The sequence below is a fragment of the Lissotriton helveticus genome, chromosome 1_1 (assembly GCF_964261635.1).
Source record: "Lissotriton helveticus chromosome 1_1, aLisHel1.1, whole genome shotgun sequence".
In the NCBI taxonomy this organism is placed as follows: domain Eukaryota; kingdom Metazoa; phylum Chordata; class Amphibia; order Caudata; family Salamandridae; genus Lissotriton; species Lissotriton helveticus.
In genome coordinates this window covers 1,429,231,989-1,429,247,194 of record NC_136057.1, presented here as the reverse complement: position 1 = coordinate 1,429,247,194, position 15,206 = coordinate 1,429,231,989, and the positions used below count along the sequence as shown (strand labels likewise).

General features: G+C 41.3%; 1 protein-coding gene and 1 pseudogene across 1 annotated transcript in view; one reads left to right on the top strand and one right to left on the bottom strand.

Moving 5' to 3' along the window:
- The window catches only part of LOC144764166 (A.superbus venom factor 1-like), a 1,132,054-nt gene that overhangs the window by 582,883 nt on the left and 533,965 nt on the right, over positions 1-15,206 (top strand). The gene's annotated exons all lie outside the window — the stretch shown is intronic.
- Positions 1,518-2,750, bottom strand: LOC144756175 (elongation factor 1-alpha, oocyte form pseudogene; annotated as a pseudogene).

Sequence of the window (15,206 nt, the reverse complement as noted above, 5' to 3'; positions counted from 1 at the left end):
ACAGATAAAATTGCAGTGGCCCCGATCCTCATGTGGCACTCAGTATGGCAAAAGGAGACCCTTGCTTTAACAAGAGCGATTATAAAGGATGTTTTGAAACTAGATGGGGTAGGTAATATCACGTGGTTAACTTATGTTGAAACCACATTGAAAGCAGTTGGCCTACATCATCTTTTTTTGGATCCTATTACTTGTTGCTTTCTAGCAGGCAGATAAGAAGAGAAATTAAAAACACCAATTTGTCGACAGTAAGAACATACTTGGCTTCTCCGAGTTTAATGCAAATGACAAAAATATAATATATCTTTCTTTTGCCACTAATCTACAGCACAGGTACATTCTGGTGAGATTTCGATTAAATTTATTCCGCTTATGTTTGGCTCCTCCCCTAATGTTTATACTGTCTCTGATCTCCCATTTTGTCCCTGTGATCAACGATCTGTACAGAATGATTTACATTTTTTGTTTTTTTGTAAATTTTATTCCAAAGAAAGGAAATGATTTATTATTCCCATTATGAAAAAAATGGACTTTAAACAGTGTCGTGTAGCCCTTTATTGCCCACAACTATTACCCGACCCTTTTATCTGTTTCTCTTTGGCGTCCTTTTTGATATCTGTCTTAAAAAAGAAACGTTCAATCTGCTAAAATTATATTTTGAATAATGAATCAATTTATTCTATTGTGTAAATAACTATGAAATTAGTTTTTAATTAAATAATTTTTATATTTTTTATATTTTATTGTAATGCTGTGAAATGTCTATTGTTTTTTAACTGTAGTATACGTTTTATGCCTTAATTGTGTTGACGAAATAAAGTGACGGATAAGACAGGCCTGGTACTCAGATGTGATAGACCTGGAACAAGGTAGAAGGATTTACCTACCAATGCCACACAATGTCTAATAATGCAGTGGGTGAGTGCTACACTTAGACGGAAGCATGGCTTCGGTGGAGTTAGAATTTAGACACCTGCTCTTGCAAAAAAGTACCATGGAGGTATTACAAGAAGCCAGAACACCATCTAGAAGGTAGTGCAACTCTAAAATATGGTAGTCTTTCAAACAATGACACACCACAGTAACACACGTTCGTGACTGGACGTATGATGCAACCGTCTTAGAAAACCTCACCCATCTTCTCAATAAAGTATTATCGTACGCCTCTCTGAAAGTACACCAAGCAGACATTGTGGCCTACTGCATAAGAGTAATAGTCAGATGCTTCCTCAAAACACCGTTGATCAAAAGATTCCTAGAAGAGGCAAAAAGAATAATACCACCAAGATCAGTTCCCACACTTGCTTGGAATCTGACATTGTAGTCACACAGCTCATGTAACTTCCTATTGAGCCAATGCACAGCATAGATCTCAGGTCTTTTTTTAAATTTTTTTTATTCATGCAAAGTTTATTTACAAGTAGCTTCAGAACATACAGCAGGACGAGTATTGCCATATTATAATGGGGCAGATTTGAGCATTTCTGCCCTTGACATCTAGAAGTGGATAGCAGAGTTTACTTCTTGGCACCAGAGGCCTTGATGGCAGACTTGGCGACTTTGTCAGCACTGGCACCCTTCTTCTCAAACGCCTTGATAACGCCCACAGCTTCCGTCTGCCTCATGTCACGGACAGCAAAATGACCAAGAGGAGGGTAGTTGGAGAAGATCTCCACACACATGGGTTTGCCTGAAATCATCTCCACAATGGAGGCATCTCCTGACTTGAGTGCTTTTGGTGCATCTTCAACTTCTTGCTGGATCTTCGGTCAATTTTCTCCTTTAGCTCAGCAAATTTGCAAGCAATGTGAACGGTGTGGTAATCAAACACAGGAGCGTATCCCTGACCAATCTGTCCTGGGTGGTTCAGAATAATGACCTAGGCTGTGAAGCTTCCAGCCTCCATTGGGGGGATAATTTTTGCTGTCACCGGCTACATTCCCTCTTCGGATATCTTTCACAGACACGTTCTTCACGTTGAAGCCAACATTGTCACCGGGGAGAGCCTTTACCAGTGCCCCGTGGTGCATCTCCGCAGACTTTACTTCAGTGGTTAGGTTCCTGGGGAGCAAAGGTTACCACCATGCCAGCCTTAATAATACCGGTTTCCACACGGCCCACTAGGACTGTGCCAATAGTTACCTCTTATCTTGTAGACGTCCTGCAGGGGCAGACGCAGGGGCTTGTCAGTAAGGCAGCTCGATGGGATGATGGAGTCCAAAGCTTCAAGTAGGCTGACCCTACTGGCGGATCCCTCCTTGCGTTCCACTTTCCAGCCCTTAAACCAGGTCATCCTGGTGCTGGACTCCAGCATGTTGTCCCCGTACCAGCCGGAGATTGGCACAAATGCCACTGTGGCTGGGTTGTAACCGATTTTCTTGATGTAGGTGCTGACTTCCTTGGTGATTTCTCTGAAACGCTTCTGGCTTTAGGGGTAGTTCGATTGAGTCCATCTTGTTCACACCAATGATCAGCTGCTTCACCCCCAGGGTGTAGGCCAGCAGGGCGTGCTCGCGGGTCTGTCCGTTCTTGGAAATACCAGCTTCAAACTCACTCACGCCGCCAGCAAAAATCAGCACCGCACAGTCAGCCTGCGAGGTGCCGGTGATCATGTTCTTGATGAATTCCCTGTGCCCGGGGGCATCGATGATGGTGATCAATTGCTTCCAGCCGGAGTCGCAGCAGAGCAGACACCAGCGACGAACTCTGTCGCAATGGGAAAGGAAAAGATCCACATTAACATCGGCCATGTGGACTCCGGCAAGTCCACCACCACCGGCCACCTCACCTACAAGTGTGGGGGCATCGATAAGAGAACCATCGAGTAGTTCGAGAAAGAGGCAGCCGAGATTGGCAAAGGATCTTTCAAGTATGCCTGGGTGTTGGTCAAGCTGAAGGCGGAGAGGGAACGTTGTTTCACCATAGACATTTCCCTCTGGAAGTTCGAGACTGCCAAGTATTAGACCTCAGGTCTTTAACACCAAAAACAGCCTTCTAAGTAGCCTTCACCTCACTGCTCCGGGTCAGTGAGCTGCAAGCACTCACAGTATAATAGCGTTACCTTCAAATTCAGAAACGATATCGACGACCGGGCAGAAAAGTGGCAGACAGTCTTCCCATCCACCGGGGTCCCCCCGCCATACTAATATAACGGGGGGAAATGGGTGGCGGGCGGGGTGGGATGTAGGGTGGAACACCACCGCCATGCGGGTGGTGGTGATCCGACCTACATCCTAATGGACCCCACAGTGTTGTCATCCTTTGTGTGCGAAGGAGTATTAGGCATGTATCCATACATTCACAGATAAAAACAAAGGTTACAGAGACTTTATAGGTAGGCTGACATTTCACTTATACAAAACCAGAGAAATTCAGCGTTATAGTTAGCTGAGCTAACTGTAACTCGTGCCCCCGCAATGCACTGCTGATGACGCAACATATTACATCACTCTTGATCTGGTCAGTGACATCACTGATGACATCTTAAATGATATCACTGATGACATCATCCAGTGACAGTGAGTGTTTCTAAAAGGTTAAGAATGTTTTATATATATATATTTTTTTTTTGTCATGAAAAAAGTAATTACGCTGTCTCAGGATATTCCAAAGTCATTGATTTTATTTCCAGTTACGAGTTTGGGGGACACCACCCCCTTGCTCACACATTGGATACTGGTATACACCACCACATTAGTAGTACAACAACTCAGACATAGGACCACCTACACGGTCATATGATAAGATTGCCGAGGTGGAAACAGCATCCATTTTGAAGTGGAGTAAATCACAGTTAACATATACAAAAATTGCAATATAACTGTCATATTATTGAACCCATAATATTAGAATGCATGTCAATATAATGAATTCATAATTTGTAAATACCTGATATACCCAACTTAAATTAATTAAATAATTGTCATTATTCAAGACCTTGAACAGGTGTCAAAATGGATGTCCTATGGTAGTGTTCTGGAAGCAAATCTGTGCAAAGCTGAGGGGAGTGATACATATGCTCTAGTGGCATTTTTCCAACATGACATAATTGTTACTTCACAATATGCAATGAAAAACAGCAGCACCAAGTTAGAAGAAAATGTGTATACAGTAAATTGTTGTCATTCTAACCCACAGTGGGAACCCAGGGGCCGATTACGACCACGACCACCGGGCCGGCGGTCGCGGATTTCCCGCCATCACCCTGAAAATTCCCACCGCCAAATTAGGATGGCGGTGGGAATGTGAAAGGTACCGCGGTGGACGGAAAGACCGTCTGCCATGGTCCCGCAAGGCGAGCCTTTTCCACCCGCCTTGCGGGGCCCGGTACCATGGGGCAATGGAGGGCAAGAACCGCCATGGGCATTATGATGCCTGTCTTTTGTGGCGGCATTGCCGCCACAAAAAGACAGGTAGGGAATGCCTTTGGGGGCCTGTTGTGGGCCCCCCGGGGGTGGGGGTGGGATGCTGCACATGGGGGGTACCTATGGTACCCCCCTACATATGCATGTACAAGGTGGCAAGCACTGCGCGGTGCCTGTCACGTTGTAAATGCATATGCTAAACCTTTTTTTTAACATTGTGGCAGGTGCTGCCACGCGGGTGGCAATGTTAAAATACAGGATGCGCCCGCCATTGTGACGGGCGCATTCTAATTCGTTTTGCGGGACTGCCGCACCTATGGCGGGCGGTCCCTTTTACACCAAACGATGGCAGGTGGACAAAAGAGTAATCGGCCCCATCTATGTTAGAAAGGCCTACATTGGTCGTACACATAAAATTGGAGTAAGCTGTAGGTTATGCAGTTGCACGAGATTACTGTGTGGGGAAAGGGGTGTCTTTTTGCTATTAAATACATCTCAATGACACAGTGCCTTGAAATGTATTTAATAGAATAAAGACACCACTTTTACAGTACCATAGGACATCCATTTTGACACCTGTTCGAGGTCTTGAATAATGAAAATTATTGAATTCATTCAAGTTGGTGTGTAAGTAGCTGCATGGGTTGGTGAGTAGCTTTATGAGTGTCTATATGGGTTATTGATTGGTTGTCTGAGTACCTGTATGGTGCCTGAGTGGCTGTGTTGGTGGATGGTGGGGTGTGTGACACCCTGCATGGATGTGTGAGTTGGTGATTCTCTAGGTGTATGGGTTCATGAGTGCATCCGTGAGAGGCTGTTTGGGTGAATGAGTGTGTCTATGGCTCTGTCGATGAGTGAATGGATGTCTCAGTGGTAAATGGGTGAGTAACTGCATATGTGTTAGGCAGTATATGTGAGTGTTGGAGTAAATTAGTGGCAGTATTAGAGAGTGAGTGATTTTGAGAGTGACTGTATGGATGAGTGTGTGCTTGTGTTAGGGATTGTATAAGAGAGTAAGTATGTGTTAGTAGCTGTACGAATAAGTGAGGTGGTGTGCGAAAAACGGTATCGGTGAGTAAATGACAGTGTGATTGATTCTTTGGGGTTGTGAATAGGTGTGTGAGTAACTAAGGGTAAGTGGTGTTGTGTGAGTCTCTGTATGGGTGTATGAGTGCATATAAAAGTGACTGTATTGGTGAGTGATTGCATGTTTGAGGGGCTGTATGAGTGAGTGAGTGTATGTGTGTGTAGACCTATGAATCAGTGACTGGGTATGTACTAATGGTATTCAGACAAAATATTGAGTTAGAAATATCAACTTACACAAAGTTGTGAATATTGTGACACAGAAATATCAACAGTAATTATATCATTGTCAAGAAAATCAATGTTAAAGTAAGAAATACTGTTTTTAAAAATATAGAAGTCATTAATATCATTTGCAAAAATATAGTGGTTTAAAATATAATTTTTTAAATTAGTGTTATGTATTTTAATATATATTTTGAATGTATGTGATGTACTTTTTTGTTTTAAGAATTGCTTATGTATTTTAATATATGTGTTACATTTTTAGTCGTTATCAATTTTATTTTAATGAAATTTTGCATTTTTTAGTTCTGTAGCGGGTTGTACGTTTATAGGGAACTAGGGTGGGAAGTAATTTCATTATAATAAATTAATGATTATTTTGTATTTATTACTGTTTATTTAATTGCGATTTTATAGTTTTAACTGGGAAGTAATTTATTATTAATGAATTACTAATTGGTTGTTAATTAATATTCATTTAATTGGTAATTAATTATTGTAATTGTTTAATTGTTTTAGGTGTGGGTTGTGGGGTTAATAGGGGTAAAGGGTGGGATTAATTTATTTTTAATTAATTATTAATAAGTTGTCAGTTATTATTAATTATTTATTTGAATATTAAATATGGAAATTATATAATTAATTTTAGGTGCAGGTTGTGGCGTTTATAGGGGTAAAGGGTTGGAAATAACTTATTTTTGATTAATTAATAATTAGTTGTTACTTAATATTAATTGACTAAAAATTAAATATGAAAATTGTGTAATTCATTTTAGGTGTAGGTTGTGGTGTTTATAGGGGTAAAGAATGGGAAGTTATTTATGTTTAATTAATTAAGATTTAGTTGATCATTAATATTAATTTATTGATATTTAATTTGGGTAATTGTTTATTGTTTTTGTGTATGGGTTTTACTTTTATAGGGGTCATAGGTAGGGAGTAAATACATTTTAATTACTTTATAATTAGTTGTTAAATACTATTATTTAATTGAAAAAAAAGTATTAATTGTGTCATTATTTTTTTACAGTTTAATTTTAACTGTGGGTTATGGGGATTATAGGGGTAAAGCGTGGGAAGTCAATTAATTTGCTCACTTACCCGCCGTGAGGGCAACGGCCGATGCAGTTCTGTCCAGGGGAGCGCCGTGAGGGGAACGGCTGAATCGCACAACGCCTACTGCCACCGGGGAGACTGAACCACAACCCCCAGGTGCCCCGGCGGCCGAGTCGCGTCCCTGACGCCACCTTCGCGCCCGGAGGCGCCTGATAAGCGAGGAACGCCTCTCGCCACGAGAGTCGCGAGCGGGAGTGCCCGGGGCTAAGCCCGGGCAAAGGGCGGGCCCTCCACGGCCCTCCGAGGTCATAAGAGGACGGGATGGGCCACCACACCTGACATTTTCCGAGAAGAGAAGGTATAGAGACGCTTCTTACTATTTGACTTCTACTGTACTGCTTTTGTTGCTTTATTGGATTTTGCTTACTAGTCATGTCCATCTGGGAGGAGCTCAATGCCCTGTGTGGCACTAAATATGTCCCGGATTCATCAGCCCCCCCTACTATGGGCAGTGACTTTGACAATTTAAATGGTACTCCGCGGGACGTACCTCTACACTCAAATAAAGATCAAACTCAAGCAAATGCACTGCCCTGGGGTTCCATTACTAAAAGGAAGCATGATGGGGAAAATGTCAACGAGAACCAATCTAAAATTAAAAAATTGTGCACCTGCCTTACATCTTCCCCCTCTAACCCAATCACATCAATGGTGGATAAGGCTGTGGATAGAATAGATGATCCTGTATCGCCCCTTCAACTGACTTTACTGGCTCAGTTCGAGCAACTGTTAACATCTGCCATATCACCTCTGGTTATAAAAATTCATGACCTGGGGGACAGGCTGACCAGCATTGAAAAAATACTTAAAAGGGATTCTCCACCAACCAATAAAATAGCAACACCTATTTGCCCTAATCCTCCCATCAACCCTGAAAAGTCTAAGCCCATTACATGTAAGAATACCCAAACTCAATTACCGCCTCTTAATACACCTACCTCAACTGGCTCTAAAGTAACATATGTGACTGTCCTCTCTGGGGTCCCTGCACTCAGCCAGGGGAAACACGAAACTCATCAGGACCTGCTAAATAAGGTTATTTTTTGGTTACAGAACAATAGACCTTTGCCACCTGATTTAGATGCTGGAATCCTGAGCGTCAGGAGGGTGGGGTGGCTCGGTACGCTGCCGAAAGACATATCGGGGGACTTGGTGTTAATTAAATTTAAGAATAGGAACATCGTCCCCTACTTATGTTTTTGCCAGCCCAAAGAAGGAGATGGCTCCATCGGCGTTTGGGACTTGCATGATTTCTACCCGAGCTTCCTAAACACTCCGTTACCAAGAGTAATGACAAAGAAATACAACTCCTGGAGAAAGGGATCCTGTGCACCTTGTGCCACTAACCCCCTAGCCTCTAATAGATTCGAACCTCTGTTTAAAAATTGAATTTTGGGAGAACCATTTATAAAGAGGCAACAGACGAGTTTGAGTCCAATTGACACGGTAGTATGTACCTAGCAAGCAAACTGCTGACATAGGTTTGCTTGATGTTTTTCCCCTGAATCTTAAGCTATTTTGTGGCACTGTATGCATGACCCTTTTTGGTTCAAGAGATGTCCTACTTAATAAAGAAATGAAATGTTTTACATTGATTAGTTGACCCGTCACACCTATTTAATCCTGTTTTAATAATTGATATTAACCTTGTAATGAATTGTTAAGGTATTTATTTATGTATTGTTGCTGCTTTTATGATTTTTAATCTAAAATCGAATAAAGCTAATCTGACTGAAATAATTTTATATGAGTTTTAATTTGGTTTTTAATTAATATTTCGTTAATTGGTAATTAATTATGTTGATTATGGAATTATTTTTTTTTAAATTTAGATGTGGGTTGCAAATTATGTGGTGTCATAGGGTACGAAATAAAAAAAGTATGTAATAATTTGTTTTTTATTTTATTTAATTTAATATGTGTAGGTATCTGTCATATATATTTAATATTCTAATATATTTTTATTTTTTTAATTTTGAATATTACATATAATTGTATTTTAAGTTTGAACATATTTATATACTTTTTATTTATTTTATTTTTTAAATGTTTTATTGTTAATATTTTGTTTGTTTTTAATTTTGAGCTGACTGGAGTGAGACTATTAATTGTTACCCCTCTGCAATCCAACACTTTCCCTACTGTTGCACTGATTGTAGTGGGAATAGTACATTCTCTTACACCACTATCCAACACTTTCCTTACTGCACTCTCTGGAGTTGAAATAGTAATGTTTACGCCTTCGCTATCCAACACATCCCCTACTGTTACACTTATTGGAATGGGAATAGTGATTTTTACCCCTCCACTTTCCAACACTTTCCTTACTGTTAAACGTATTAGTGTGGGAATAGAAATTTGTACCCCTCCGCTATCCAACTCTTTCCCTATTGTTGCATTTGAGTGGGTATAGTAAAATATATCCCGCCAATATAATTTTTACCCCACTGCTATCCAAAACGTTCATTACTGTTGCTCTCATTGGAGTGGGAATAGTAATTTTTACCCCTCTGTTATCCAACACTTTCCCTACTGTTACACTCACTGGAATGGGAATAGTAATTTTTACCCCTTTGCTATCCAACACTTTCCCTATTGTTGCACTCACTGGAGTGCGAATAGTCATTTTTACCCCTCCACTATCCAACACTTTCCATACTGTTGCACTGACTGGAGTGGGAAATTTAAGTTTCAGGATTTTTAAATAGTTTAGTGTTTTAATACATAATAGAATGTTTTTTTTATCAGATGTTATGTTATTGGTGTATATCAATGTTTGTTATAGGACAGTACATATTTATGATTAATGTGATAGTTTTCTCACTGCAAGCATTAATAGTGATTGTTCTATTTGAACGCAATTATCCTGCATTAGGTATAATGAAAACATGAAGTAAGAGAAAGTATTTGGTACCATGTTTGCAATCCTCCTTCTAGCATGTCCATTGGATATGATACAGTAATGGAGTGTGACTTGAACTGGTATATATTATTTAGGATTTAAGTTTACATTGATATTTGCATACATTTTTGTAACATAGACAGGTAATTCGTTATGTCTATGATGCTCTTTAGGTTACCCTGACAACCCTTTTCAGTGTGATGTTATAAAAGTACTCACCAATTGATGCCCGATCATGTGAGCAAGGTGGTACATCCACCGAAATGTGTCAGGGCCTCCTGCTAAAAATAACCTGATGTTTAATGTTCCACGGGGTCGGCGACTGCTTTAGAGCTTGGGAACGGGACTGGTGTGTATATATTGAACAAGCTGCCTGGGATCGTTACAGGGACCCACCTCGATCTGGTGCACCGCGAATCCGGAACAAGTGGCTTGGAATTTAGACAATTGTGCGGAGCCTCTCACAGCTGATATATACGCTGAAGAGCTCGGTCATGGACAACGGAGATGAACCACCGGTATCCAGTAAGCCGGAGGGTAGACGGGATGCTATGTAAGCTTTTCCAAGTCTGTTCCATTCACCGCAGTGCGAGTGAGGTGGCTGATGGGAGAGGTAGTTGGTTGCTGCATTGTAAGCAGCAAGTGAATAGCATCCGAAACTGATAATTTTCCAAGACGGCTGAGGAACGGTTGCTGGAGCGCAAGCTGGCAGCTGAAGAAGTGTTTAATGATGACATTGCAAGACCGCCATCACCAGGTACCCATTTGAAGGTACATGTGCAGACTTTGGAGAAACTTCGCAAGAACGATGTATCAAAATGGTGAGCGTGCAAGTCACTCCAAAGGTATCTTGATGTGGGCCGGATCCCAAGAGGGTTGCGGATCCGAATGGGCACCCACATATGAAAATCCTGACCCAACTATGCTAAATAAGTGGGCAGAGAACAGTGCTGAGTCATCACAGCACATGCTGCACAAACTTATCAAATATGCAGTCAGTTACAGAGAGGAAAAAATCAGCAAAATTTAAGGCATGCTCAAACAACTTGACCAATTACCTAACAAAGAAGAAACAACACAACTGCAGACTCAAATGACCAGCAGACTGCATAAGTATGAACAGTCCATTAAAGAGTGGTAAGCAATAACATTTCTTCATGACAAACTAGACCACGAAAGGGGGAGAATGTATAACTTCTCAAAACGTTTTGATAATATGAGACGCAAACAACTCTCAGCGAGTGAGCAACTTACGATGCAGCAAGAAAGTGATCATACCATCTCAGAACACAGCTCAGAGGAAGACACTGATCTTGAAGAAAGCAATATAGCAGGTGGAGTGGGCACTGGCAAAGAGGTACTATCAGTCATTGAAGAACTACGTTTTTTACGTTTGGACAGGACCTTCAACCTGCGGCCTCGGCCACAATGCAAAGAGAAAGTGGGAAGACGAAGAGGAAAAGCAACAGAAAAAACAGACGCTGGGGAAGGACGTACAAAAAGTACAACAAAACTGAGACGGAGGAAGTGACAAGTCAATCGGACAGTGACAAACCTGTAATAAATCTTTCAGATATGGAAATGAACACAGAAGAAGAGAAAATGTTATGTTATCATTGGGACTGGCTTTTTGCTCAATGACCAACTTTGACTATGCGCAAATGAGAACCTATTATTTTCGTTTTATGGGAAACCTCAAAGGACAAAAATACTTCAAGGGAAAGACAAGTGAGATACGAAGTGACACTGAGAACACCACATCACCAAGGAATCTGGAAGTTGAAGACATGCGACTACTGCAACATTTGCTTGATGTACAAGGTGGTGCACAGCAGATGAATCGACCGGTGGAATAGCTAGCAGCAGAAATAGGTTTGGACATATATGAAAGTATACGAACTACATTTAAACCCAAATCAGCCTTTCTGCCTATCATGCCCCGAGAGTCGTTCAACATTTTGCAGAGAATGTGATTAGTGAGTTGAAACTACTAACAATTGAATCCAGTAATAAATTCTTATACACACAACACAATCTCAGAACACAATATTCATAGGTGATCAAAAAAGTCAAAGACAGACAGGACATAGTGGTGGGATGGTCCGAAAAAGGCCTCAATGTAGTACTCTGGCCTCTAGACATGCACACTAAAGAAGTATATAGACAACTTCAAGACAGGGAGTGTGACTGCAGGGTTGGTCCCATGAGCCTTCAAGGGATAAAAGAGAATTTTCATTCAGAACTGTACAGATGCTGGGGGTCAGGGGCTGATCTTCAAGGGAGAAAATCCAACTACCCAGTTACACCCATTCTGTACCTAATCCCGAAGGTTCACAAAAATGCAAGCAACCCTCCTGGTTGACCTTTAATTTCGGCCATAGGAGGTCTATTTGAAAATACATTAACGTTTATTGACCATTTCCTCCAAGAACATATATGCAGTTTACATTCATATATAAGGAACACTGGAGATTTCTTACGTAAAATATACACCACCCCTTGGGAAGACTCCTTTGTCCTTATGACCCTTGATATCACAGCTCTTTATATGAGCATTAGACATGCTGACGGTCTTACAGCTTCGAAGTACTACTTAGGTACCAGACTGATACACCTATACCAGCACACCCTTATGCTTCTGAGCATGGGTAAATGGTGTCTTGAGAACAACCTCTTCATGAACAACCAACACACCAACAAACAAATCCAAGGGACTGCCATGGGTACCTGCTTTGCCCCCAGCTATGCTAACCTGCATTTGGGCTGGTGGGAGGAGCAGGTACTCAAGGTTAACCATGCACGGGAATCGTCGGAGAATGTGGTCGTTTGGACCAGATTTATTGAAAACCTATTCATTTTGTGGAGGGGTTCATCAGAGTCAGCACAGAAATTCTCATAGGAACTCAACAACAATGATCTGAACCTCTCCTTCACTAGTGACGTTAGCACAAAAGAGTTATACTTTCTTGATCTAGTGGTATATATATAGAGAATAGCATTATCCTGACAAGAACATACAGGAAGCCCCGTCGGGCAGTTCTATCCTACATGCCAGTAGCTTTCACCACACCAGACTCAAAAATAGTATCCCTTACACAGAATGTCTGCGCATGATGCGCAACTGCAGCAATGTGATGGTGTTGGGTGAACCACAAAAGGATCTATTTCAGAGACTGAAGGTAAGAGGCTGCAGCCAGGAATTATTGATGTCAGTTGAGACGAAGGCAAAAACAAAGACAAGAGAAAACTTGTTCTTAGGTACAAGGAAGAGTAAAAAGCAGTCTAATGACACAGGCCCAGTACGATTAATATCAGGATACTCAGCCTACCATGCCAGACTACGCAATATCTTGCATAGTAACTGAAATATTGTTAGAAGTGACCCAGTCATAGGCCCTGAAATTCCTCTTACCCCTCTCATATCATTCACAAGGGTCAGATCAATGTGTAGGGAGTTGGTACAAAACTCTCCACAAGTCAAAAGAAGGTCTGAGTGATTAAGAGCTAACAGGGGATTCCAAAATGTGCAAATGTAAAGCTTGTAGGTTTGGCAATAATATAAAAACTGTACTGTCACCCCTTAGGAAATCACCAATTGAGATCAGAAGATCATACACTTGCAAAACAGATTTTGTAGTGTATGTGCTTAAATGCACTTGCCACAAACAGTATATAGGGAGTACGATACAAAAAGTCCACATCAGGATACTACAACACCATAGAGCCATAGCCAATAATGACAAAAGCTACCCAGTAGCAAGACATATTAACCAATGTCATCAAGGAAATGCGAAAGGTCTAGCATACTTTGTCATTGACTCTGTCCCTAAAAACCATAGGGGTGGTAACAGACAGCTCCAACTCAGGAGACTGGAATCAAGGTATATAAAGATGTTAAACAGCAAAGTACTGCAGGGATTGAACTCTGTTGAAGATCTGATAGTTCACCTTTAGCTAGGACCTCTAGCTCCAGCAAGTAGATTTGCTTTGTAAACATATTCAAATATTATTCCCACACTTTTCTTTTTGTTATTGATTCATATATTTTAGATTATTTTACTTGGGAATGTATGGTCATGGTATCTGATATGATGATGTGATACTCATGAGCTATTATGTACAGCTAGCAGCGTGAAGTAAGGGGAGCTCACTACTGATCATTGTTAATGTACCCTGATATAAGGGTCTGGGCCCACTTGGACAGGACTTCAGTTTCAATGTTTGTTATATGACAGTACACATTTATGATTAATGTGATAGTTTTCTCACGGGGAGAATTATTAATGATTATTCTATTTGAACGCAATGAGCCCGCATTAGGTATAATGAAAACATGAAGTAAGAGAAAGCATTTGGTAATATGTTTGCAATCCCCCTTCTAGCACGTTCACTGGATATGATACAGTAATGGAGTGTTACTTGAACTGGTATATATTGTTTTGGATTTAAGTTTACATTGATATTTGCATTACATTTTGTACCATAGATAAGTGATTCTTTTTTGTCTATGATGTTCTTTGGGTTACCATGACAACCCTTTTCAGTGTGATGGTATAAAAGTACTCACCGAACTGCGTCCGATCATGTGAGAAAGGTGGTACATCCACTGGAACGCATTAGGGCCTCCTGCGGAAAATAAATTGGTGGTTAATGTTCCACGGTGTGTTGGAGCCTGCTTCAGAGCTTGGGAGTGGGATTGGTGTTTATATCTATATATATATGTATATATATTCCAAATGAAGTTGCCCGAAGGTAGAAAGCACACACACAACGTTGAGTTTGCCGTTTTTATTTGATAGACAGCAGCATACACGGCTAGGTCTTCTTAGCACACTCTCTTTCTTTGCCATACGCGTTTCGGGGTCATCCCTTGGTCACTGGCTTGGGGGGAAAAGCTGTGCTAATGAAATCGCACTTGCGATTTTGTAGAGTAAGTCCCGCCCCAATGGGCATTTGCATGCCTTTCATTATGGTAGTTCGGCAAACTCAACGTTGTGTGTGGTGCTTTCTACCTTCGGGCAACTTCATTTGGACTATGTAGCGGCCGGCCCTGGCCGTGAAAGTGCCCCACTGCAGAACCAGCAGGTCCCGCACTGATACTTCCAAGGTGTGCAGGGGAACAACGTGCCGATTTGGTGTGACGCAAAAAAGCAGCAGCCCAGCTGGGTTTGGATCAAGCAACCTGAAAGTTGTATGCAAAGAACAAAGGGAACATACAGCGGCATCCACAAAGGTTTTGATAATTACCTGAACTTGAACTACCATAATGCAAGGCATGCAAACGCCCATTGGGGCCGGACTTACTCTACAAAATCGCGAGTGCGATTTCATTAGCACAGCTGTTTCCCCCAAGCCAGTGACCAAGGGATGACCCCGAAACGCGTATGGCAAAGAAAGAGAGTGTGCTAAGAAGACCTGGCCCGTGTATGCTGCTGTCTATCAAATAAAAACGGCAAACTCAACATTGTGTGTGTTGCTTTCTACCTTCGGGCAACTTCATTTGGAATATATAT